This window comes from Acyrthosiphon pisum, chromosome A1 (assembly GCF_005508785.2).
Source record: "Acyrthosiphon pisum isolate AL4f chromosome A1, pea_aphid_22Mar2018_4r6ur, whole genome shotgun sequence".
Classification (NCBI taxonomy): Eukaryota; Metazoa; Arthropoda; class Insecta; order Hemiptera; family Aphididae; genus Acyrthosiphon; species Acyrthosiphon pisum.
The window spans coordinates 50350790-50361284 of NC_042494.1; the positions used below are offsets into that span (position 1 = coordinate 50350790).

A 10495-nucleotide genomic window follows, 5' to 3' on the forward strand; every position below is an offset into this window, starting at 1 on the left:
TACATTTACTATTTCCGCACCAGTGTAAGTTGCTATAGCATAAAAAAAAAAATTTAATTTCCATTTTTAATTAAGATATATCGTCGTACTATAACAACTAATACAGATTGCAGATTATTTTTAAAACATTTCGGTGAGTGCGAGCGTCACAATAACAGTAAGCAAAAATAAAATATTATTACAATGCTTTGTTAATTATTTAGATCCTTGTTTTATTTAATTTTTGATTTTTGACTGTATGAGAATTGCTGTTATTTTTTATTGAATATTAGGTATCTAATTAAACTCAATTACACTATACTTAAGTTCTTTATTTTTACACGCAATTCAGCAAATAAAACTACACTTATAATTGTTTAGGGAATAAAATATACTCACATAAATAATATTTTATTTGCTTTATTCACACGAAAGCACCACTATGCCTTATATGAACGATATTGATATTATGATCACACACGGTCCCGAGTTCGTCGAAATTTTTACGTACCTACATAATATAATGGCGTAGTGGCCTTCTAGGTGTGGCATAAAAAGATAAAACAGTATCCTTGATCTGAATTAGAATCCTGTACTTATGTTACCGGGATGATGTAATGTTTTTGATACGATATATACATCGTCTGTGTTTATTTTATACATCGTGTCGTTGCATCTTGCATATCGTATTGATGGAAATGGCTGCAGTTATAGTAGGCACTGGCCATCAAATCAGTTATAATAGTTATATAACCTTAAACCATCATTCTGGATATGAAAAGAGGAGAGAAAAAATATATCATAACTCATCAGATCCGTCTACGGTCGGAAGCACAATAGACAGAACGGCCGATAACTGCGTAGCCGCCTTCAAACGCGCGTCACTCGCTTGGATCATTTTCTTTAGATTTTGTTTAGTAGAATACATGATATCATATATGATAGAAGTGACATTAATCTGTTTTATCGATGGTGCTCTTCTCTATTAATCTGGCATAGATTTAAAAATAAAAACAATTTTAGTTAATGACAATATTTCATGGACTTCTAAACATCAAATAGTATTTTTTAAATATTCCCTACTGTTCAGTTTTATTAAAACGTTAGATACCTATGTCTATAAGCGACCCATCTCATATGTTTATTGATAACCATCCTCGAAACATTACTAATCCTTATGTAATTAGGTCTTATACACTATTCGCTTTGATATATTACTAATATATGGGCGAGTATATGGGTTATATTATTATAATAAGAAGTTAATTTTTTGCTGTTTTGGATTTTATAAGCCACTGACGTTGGTCAAATACTTGTTTAATTATAAAAAATTTTAATAAAAGGTATACATATAGATTTATCAAAAAATATTTACGGAACTTTTAAAAATATCTAGTGATTCACAACGCACGCTCACCCTCATTGTGTTCTTTAATAATGTGTTTATTCAAATTCTGATTTTTGGAATTTTTTTTAGTATACTTTTAGAGACCATTTTTTAAATAAACCATTTTTCTGTTTTTATAAATGAGAACCCCCCCTTCCCTTTTTATTGTAAATTTTGTAGTAGATATTTTTTTTTGAAATGTTTATGTCCCTAACACAAAATTGAACTAGTAGTTTCTCAGTTGATAAAAGGTTTTTACTAAGGATAATAGTCCTTAAAAATAGTTTTACAAAAATCAAAAATATATTAATATTAATATATTATATAAGATTGGATCTAGCATTAAATTTTATTTTATTTGTGTCATTTTTACAAATTATTAATGTTGATTGATTAATATTAATCACTGAATTTTCAAATCAACATATCCCCCCCTCGTCACCATAATGAATACAAATCCATAATCATGGACCTATATTGTTCTTAATACACAAAGTTATATAAATATAACACAAAACTACTCGTACTCGAATATTGATTCTGATACGTCAACATTTTCTGAAAAATTATAATCTAAAATACCTACTAAATAATTTAAAAAAGAAAAGGAGGGTTCTCATTTGAAAACAGAAGTTTGTATCTCCACAGGATACTCCTTAGGTATAAAAAATCTCAAGAATTTGAAAAAATCGACTTTAATTATGTGTATTTAAAAAATTCCAAAAATCAGAATTTGTATAAATTCATTATTAATGGATACAATGAGGGTGAGCATGGTTGGTGAATCAACATGAATCAACATATTTGTGACTACTAACTACGAACATTGAGAAAAATACTCAAAATAGAATGCATTCAAGATTCAACAAAAGCATATGTTATTCGCACGTTTTGATGTAGTCCTACCGGTGTTAGCTAATTCTTCGTAACCTTGGCTTGTATTATATACACTAAAGAGGAAATGTAAAATAATACATATCTGGGCGAGTACGTAGAGCTGTTTCACTTTCAAATTTAAATATTATTTAACGCGACGTCTTTAAAATAAAAACACGTTTTACAAACAACAATAAAGATTTAAGACATGTGTTGTAACTGTATATAACATAAACTCACCGTATTAATATTATGTTAATAATTGGGTCATTAATTAGTATATAATGATAATCAAGTAACCAGCAGTTCATACAATTACATAGGTACACCTAAGACATACATAATAATAATATTTATTATTTAATATTTAATACACAGACGCATGTAGTCATGTATACATTTTATCAACTACTATGTCTTAATTGTTGATTACAAGAATATTTTAAACTGTAGTACCTTATTTGTACCTAATGTGCGTTTATTTTCAGAATTTCAGTGTTGTTAACTTAAATGTATTGATCGAAATATTTCTCATTGGATTACAATAGATAATTCAATACTAAATAATATATCCAAGAACCCGAAGAACCTCATTTGCCGAGTCATTTGCAGTATAATAGTAATGTAGTATATATATATACAATATAATATTATTATATTATTAAACACTGCATGCACACGTGTTGCACATTATTTCGGAACAATAATTATTACACCGTGCACGTTTCAAAATCCAAACTTCTAAACGACAACGATTTGTTTTATGTAAACAAATGTTTAATTACGTGTTACGCATGTTACGCACACGATTCCTCTTAAAAGAAATTGTGGTTTGGACTATGGTCGTTATTATAGATGGGTAGATGGGTATAGATGGGCCCGATGTTTATAATCTTTCTGGATGTAGAACATGCGATGACGTGCACGTAATATTTCCACAGTATATATTATTGTAATTTAGGTACCTACGCGGTCATCTTTATGATGTACACAATTAGAGATAGAGAGGGAGAGAAATAGAGAGGGAAATAAGAGAGAAATAATACGATATTGACAAGGGGGAAAGAGAGGAAAAAAAATCAGTTCACAGTGAAAGTTTCGTCCTCTGGTCCTTATACATAAATGCACACATACACACACACATACGCACACCTCTATACCAAGCATACGATACACACACTATCAGCTGTACAGTATATAATATACACATACTCACACACGTCGAGCGCGAACTATATGGAATCATTCCGATACAAGACCAGAATGGCACGCGTGATAGCTGACGCGTAACACTATTGTTCAGCGCTCCTGATGTAATCATCTCGCGGCAACGTACGTATTATAGGTATATATGTAGGTACCTATATTGTATATAAATATATAATAATATATACCACTTTCGTTTGAAAAAAATATAATAATAACAATATTAGGTACTTTCTCAATGCCACCGCACTTCTTATCCATATATATATATATGCAATACAAATCGAGTGCGGACAATACAATTTGTTGACTCGTCTGCTGCTGTAGTGCTGTGTCATATTATTATCGTCTTTTGAATAGGATCGATCTATCGTTTCCTAACTATATTGTCGTTTCCAGGCTTTGCACCACAAACCGTCAACTTTATCGTTTGCATAAAATCGTGTAGGTATACTTGATGTATATTATAAATGTATATTTTTTTAACATTAATTATTGATTATTGACTATATAGGGTTACATAAAGTAGTTAAACACGATACCTACAATATCTTTACATATTAAATTGTTGCAGAGTTCATACATGTTTTTGAAAATATATATATTTTTTTAAATCGGATGATAGTTGTGGAAAATCAATATTTTACTGTAGTAACGCACGAGAATTATTAATTTCAATACATGTTTAACTACTATAAAGATTCTACATCGTAACATGAGTATGACGGTATGAGCGTTTTTTGTAGACAGAGGAGGTATTATATCCAATATAAAAACGAATAAATAAATAAATAAAATTCTAAAAATCCAATTCCAGGATATATATATAACTATAGTTTTGTAAGAAAACTATAGTGCTCTAATTTTTTTTAATTCTTGAATATGTAGTTTGTATAGATGTTATATAGATTAACATATTTATGTTTTTAGTACTATTATTATTAACTAATTCTATCAATGTATAGTAAATATACTATATACATTACGGTATTACACTAGATATTCGGTAAAATAATGTAATTTTATAAAGAACACGAATTTATTCTGTTATTGTTGGAGACTTTAACGAATGTTACGAAAAGTGATTAGTATAGGTAGGTATTTCTTATTGGTGAAGAAAGATGTCATGTTTATGGTATTCTATAACTTAACTTAAAGTCTACAAGTGTATCATAGGTAATAATAATTTATTTTATCTAGCATAACTGCAATGCATAAGTATTATTTATTGACTTATTATATAATATTATAAATTTAAAAGATTAACTACATTTTAGTTAGGTATCTCTATATAGACTGCAATAATATATTATTATACTACTGTAATTTATCTTGAATAGGTATAACGATTCAATGTGTTAAATATAACAGATGTTATATACTTACTTATATTAGTGTGTACTGTGTATTATATACAATCGTGTGTGTGAAAGTGTAACCATATTTCTGTAGAATCTTCATCGATTCGTGAAGTTTGTGGTCATCAACAGCTATATATTTTACTCGTGCACTAAAATTTCTCATGCTGTTATATAAAATAAAACCTGTGATGGTTTAGTTTAACTGTATTTCTCATCAACTATACAAACCAACAAAAATGTTTTGCTAAAGTTTTATTTTTATTGATTAAATTACAGACTCAAATCGTAAAAAAGAAATTTTTTATTATTCCAATTCAATATTATTGTGAATAAAAGTTATTATATGTACAGTTTCGAATCATACACATAATATTATAAATAAAAGAACGTAACTTCTCAAAACATAGATTAATATAAAAATTGGTAAAGTTTAGTACCCGATATTTATGTTGGCATAACAGGTGTACACAATACTCGTGTTAAATAATAATTGTATTAATAAAAAATATTTAAAAATATAGGGATTCATTTTAGGATGATTTATTTTTCTTATACTAGGCAGCTCAATAATTGGTTCAATGCAATAGAGATTTATTTATTAGATAAGACTATAGGTACCTAGGTACTTAGAAATTAGTACAATACTACCTATATACATTTTTTTAGCGTGTAACTTTACTTTCCACACAGACACTTTTGTACATTTTCGACGATGGACACATTTTTTTAATTATTGTCTTTAACATAATATTTTTATATATTAGGTAATATTTCTAAACAACTCTTCCCCCCCCCCCCCCCCCCACTAATTAAATAATAGTTTTTACTAAAACCAATTTTTACTTTTATCATTTATGATGTGTTTATGTGTAACTGTGTAAGTCTACATTTAAAAAATTGATTTTAATTTCAGTTAAGTACTTAAATTAATATACTATCGTATGTACCTACATAACTTACGAAGCTTAGATTTTAATTTTCATTACAAATTTAACTAATTAATTAATAATTATGATGATAAGCACTTAAGTTATAATTTTTTTTCATTTCGTATTGTATTATTAAAACGTTACTATTACAATATTACGAATGATATTTAATATTAATCGACTAAAATTTAAATAAATTCAATATTGGAAGTTTGAGAATAAGGAATAAGGTTCAGTTATTGTTAAACTGGTATACCTATATTATAAATTAATAATTGTTGCAAACAGTACTGGTGTCTGGTTGTATCTAAGAATATAGAATTAACATTTAAAATTGATGACATTTTGTCACTTAAATGAGTTAAAATACCATTAACCAAATGTGAAAGTCTTTTGTTTTAATTTAAAAAGTAAAATATGATTATAACGAAACTATATAGTTGAAACTGACAGAAAGGCAAAAAGTGAAAATTATTAACGTATATTATTATAACATTGATAAAAAAATATGTATGCCCATATATCGATACATATATATTTTGTATATTCTATAGATTATATTCTATATACTTATGGTAGGTACTTGCTTGGAAACCCATCATGTCTGATATAGTTTTATAAAATTATTACTAATTACTTTTATCTTTTGGAATTGTTGTCTGATAAAACATTATATTATAAAAGAAATACACATCACGTGGTTAATTATGACGAATCATCGTTTTATAATAATTTTACATAAATAACTCATATGTTATGCATTGCACACGTTGTAATTAATATGTTTAGGATGTGAAGAATGCTGTTTAGTGTTTGTATAACTCCTAAATACTGAAAGTGCTCTCACTTTCTTTTCGAAATGGTTAATGAGTTTATTAAATAGTTAAATAATGTCATACATTTATTATTTATATCCGTATAATATTATAATACATATGTTCTAAAATTTTAAATGAATATACTTATAAATAATTTAAGATTGACAACGATTCATCAACAACCCGTGTCATACAGGTAAATAGATTAGAAAATGTAAAAATAACAATATTGTTTTTATTTTTGGTCAAAAAAACTATTTCATTACCTACTTTTATACTTACAACTCTTCCGTGTGTAATAATAAAAAAATAGGTAGTGTAATTTTACAACTAATTGAGTGGTTATTACTCATCGTACAATGTCAATGTGTGAAGATGTGAAAGCTTCATTTGGTCATTTATAGGTGATCATAAATCGTTTGGACTATTCTGACACATTGATCAAAATATTATTTGTTCATCTCGTTAGGGGTTTATTAGGGGTATAACACTACGGTTTATACGGTGATGAGTGTACGTTTGATGCTTTAAATATGGTAATGTATTTTAACGGCAATCAAATCATAGGTAAGCCTAAGTTAGGTGAATCTAGCAGCCAGTAGATATCAAATAAAAACTATCAACTATGAATAAATATCATTAAATTACATAGTATATTAATATCCTTCCATATCAACTATTCATAAATTAAAAGATAATTGGTACCTAATTACAATGAAGATTGAATATTTGAATCAATCATTATAGATAATTCAACGATTCCGGTATGGAAATAACAAAATACTCAAATAGTTATTATATTTATAATATAAAACCATAATATTAGTCAGATTCACACATACTTTTTACCTATATAAAAATTATTATTTTATAAAAATGTTTTAGTTATAGTGAAAACGAAGTTATTTTAATTTTGTATGATATGGTGCATACATCTACATGTATAGATTAGCCGTGTATTGGTACTTATACTTTATGTTTAATGAATTAATTTGCTTCAGATTAATTGTATACTACATTTAAAACAGTACATATACCATAACAAGGTGTCTGTAAATATAAGTATATACTAAGTACGTAATTAGGGAGAAACACAATCAAATTTATTTTGCGAGGAAAAAGTACATTAATATTATGTGCTGTCAATGCTAATAAGAACTGTTAGGTAGCTACTTAAGCGAGAATGTGAGAAACATGTCAAACACATTTTATTGTTGAAAACTAGGCACCTATATTAATTGTTAACAAATTATTAGATGACTACTTAAATACTTAAAATATTATTTATAGTAAATAATATGAATGCCTAATTTGTGTATGTCTAATTTATTAAAAATAATCAATAACTAATAACTTATAAGGATATAGGTAATTTAAAAACAAAAAAGTGATATACCTCAGGGACGGATCCAGGGGGGGGGGCTAGGAGCCCAGCGCCCCCCAGACATATTTTAGACATATTTTTTTATAATTCTACAGATCCTAAAACTTACTATATTACTATATTTCAAATCACATAATATATGTCTGATAATATAATATATTATTATACGTAATATCTACTATTTATAATAAATAAAGGATAATAATTTATTATAATTGTATTTGTGTTGTAAAAAAATTGTTGGGCCCTCCCCCAGATCTTTGCTCTGGGTCCGTGCCTGATATACCTACTTATGTTTCTGTTGATTACAAATACAATGAATATGATCAAGTCTGTAGAAAAAGTATGAAAGACATTTCCTATACTATACTACACTATGCTATATTGAAAGTAAGATCAATTATTATAAACCAGTAAATTATTTGTGAATTTTAGGTAGGTACTCGAAAAAGATCTGATTAAAACTAAATAACCATTAATTCATCACAATTCATAATTTATAACAAAATATACGACTAATAGGTAACACTTAAACAATACACATAAAGATTTTTACTGAATAAATTTTAAAAACTTTTTGTATAAGGATACTTTTATACTATGTCACTATGTTATTATTTAGCATAATTTATAAATACTAATAATGTGTATATTTATAATTTGTATTGGGTAATAATATTATGTATAAAATTTAAAATTTATACCTATATTAATCTCATGTATAAATGCGTAATTGGTTTTATTTTTTTTTTTTATTCAATGACGTTCTTTGTTGAACTTTTCGATACCTATAGCTATGAATAAATGCGTTTTCTGAGTGGACTTATTCTTGGAAAAAAATAAACGACTTTTTAATAATGCGTTCATTAAAAATATAATAATAAACGCCTCGTGTTGTTATGCGTACATATTTGAATATTACGTCCGAAGGTTTTCAGCAAATTATATCATACTGATTTTTCCACGAATATTCATCATCAACGATATTATAATGTATTTTATTATATAAGATACTATTATAAATTATAATATCTATTATGCTCATATACATATCGTATACGCTCGTGTACATAATAATATACACTCGCCCATAAACTGTAGACGGCTGCATATTATTTATTCACATATTAAACATAATGTAAGCGGTGTGTAACGTCGTGTAAGCACGGAGTTTTTAAGCAGTGTTTTAATAAAAAAAAACATAATAATTTAATAATATTATAATAATTAATAACATTAAATCTCCGAACTACGTCGGTGAGGACACGCGGGCGGGTGCCGACCCGTTTTTAACGACTAGAAATTTGTTTTGGGGCCTTTGTGTGCGCATGCGCACTATACCTATTCGCCGTGCAAACGCTATAATAGTGCACTACCTATATTGACCATATTATATTTTATAGGTACACATATCTGTCTATCGCAGATATAACACAAACACAAGTGCACAATAATATCAATATAATAATACATTATGTGCCTATTATTATAGACGTGGAGTAATTATCGCAATAGACATCAATTTCATAATAACTCGCGAAAAACCGTTCGAATTTTCCGCATCGGACCATAACGGTGCGGCGGCCATATACAATACCTCCTGTTGTACGCGTGTAGGAAAATAATATAATACTAATAATAACAATAATAATATAATGCCTGCATAGCGCACTCGTGTACGTGTATATACGCGTGTTTCACAAAACGAGATCAAAGTCGCGACCGTACGCTGCAGTGCTGTGTACACACACACACACACACACACACACACACACACACACACACGGGCAGGCAACGGGTCTAACCGTGGTATTGTAAAAATAAAAATATGTGGTAATATTTGGGCTGCCGTGCTCGCGCTGGAAACTGGTAGCGTTTTTTTTTTTTGTTCTCCCCGTCATCGTCTTTTCTCTTTCTCTCTCACTCACTCTCTTCACAGTTGTGTGTCTCTTTACGGTCCGTTCTCCTCCGTCACCGCCGTCGCTCATTCTCTCGTTCGATTCCGATAGTACCTATATAATACTGCATATATTATACATAGGTATGCTATCTCATAATATATAAATACATACCTTCATACACATATATATATGTGGTCAGACCAGTCAAGGTTGTAATGGTCACACCCAAGTATATGATATTGCAAATGCAATAATAATCACGTAGGTACCTATATTATGATAATAATAAAAACAGGTTTCCCGACCACGTCGATTAAAATAGGCGCTTGTTACAGATTTGTTTTTTTTTGTTTTTGCGATTTTGGATAAGTATTGTTAGCCTCATTAGTCGTCAATTATTTAACTCATTAAATATAATATTATTTTAATATTCGTGTCTCGTATGCATAATAATATAGTTGCGATATTATTACAATTGTCGTTATAGTTGCAGGCTATTATAGCTAATGTATAGGTCCTGCGCCGAAAAACAGCTCTAGGTACCTAACCGCTGTGGGTAGGTACAGAGTTTTCGTGGTTTTTCACTGCCGGAAAACTTACACACCGGTTACGCCAACGGTTATTATTACCGTAGTTACGTCGACATACATAGTT

General features: G+C 28.5%; 1 protein-coding gene across 2 annotated transcripts in view; it reads left to right on the forward strand.

Annotated features, from left to right (window-relative positions):
- The window catches only part of LOC100163552 (ataxin-2 homolog), a 37997-nt gene that overhangs the window by 9174 nt on the left and 18328 nt on the right, over positions 1 to 10495 (forward strand). The window contains exon 1 of one of the 2 annotated variants that reach the window (XM_016807601.2): positions 2959 to 3574. The exons of the other annotated variant lie outside the window; for it this stretch is intronic. The gene's annotated coding sequence lies outside the window, so the exon portion shown is untranslated. Of the gene's footprint in view, positions 1 to 2958; positions 3575 to 10495 lie in introns of those variants that run through there. 2 annotated transcript variants of the gene reach the window in all.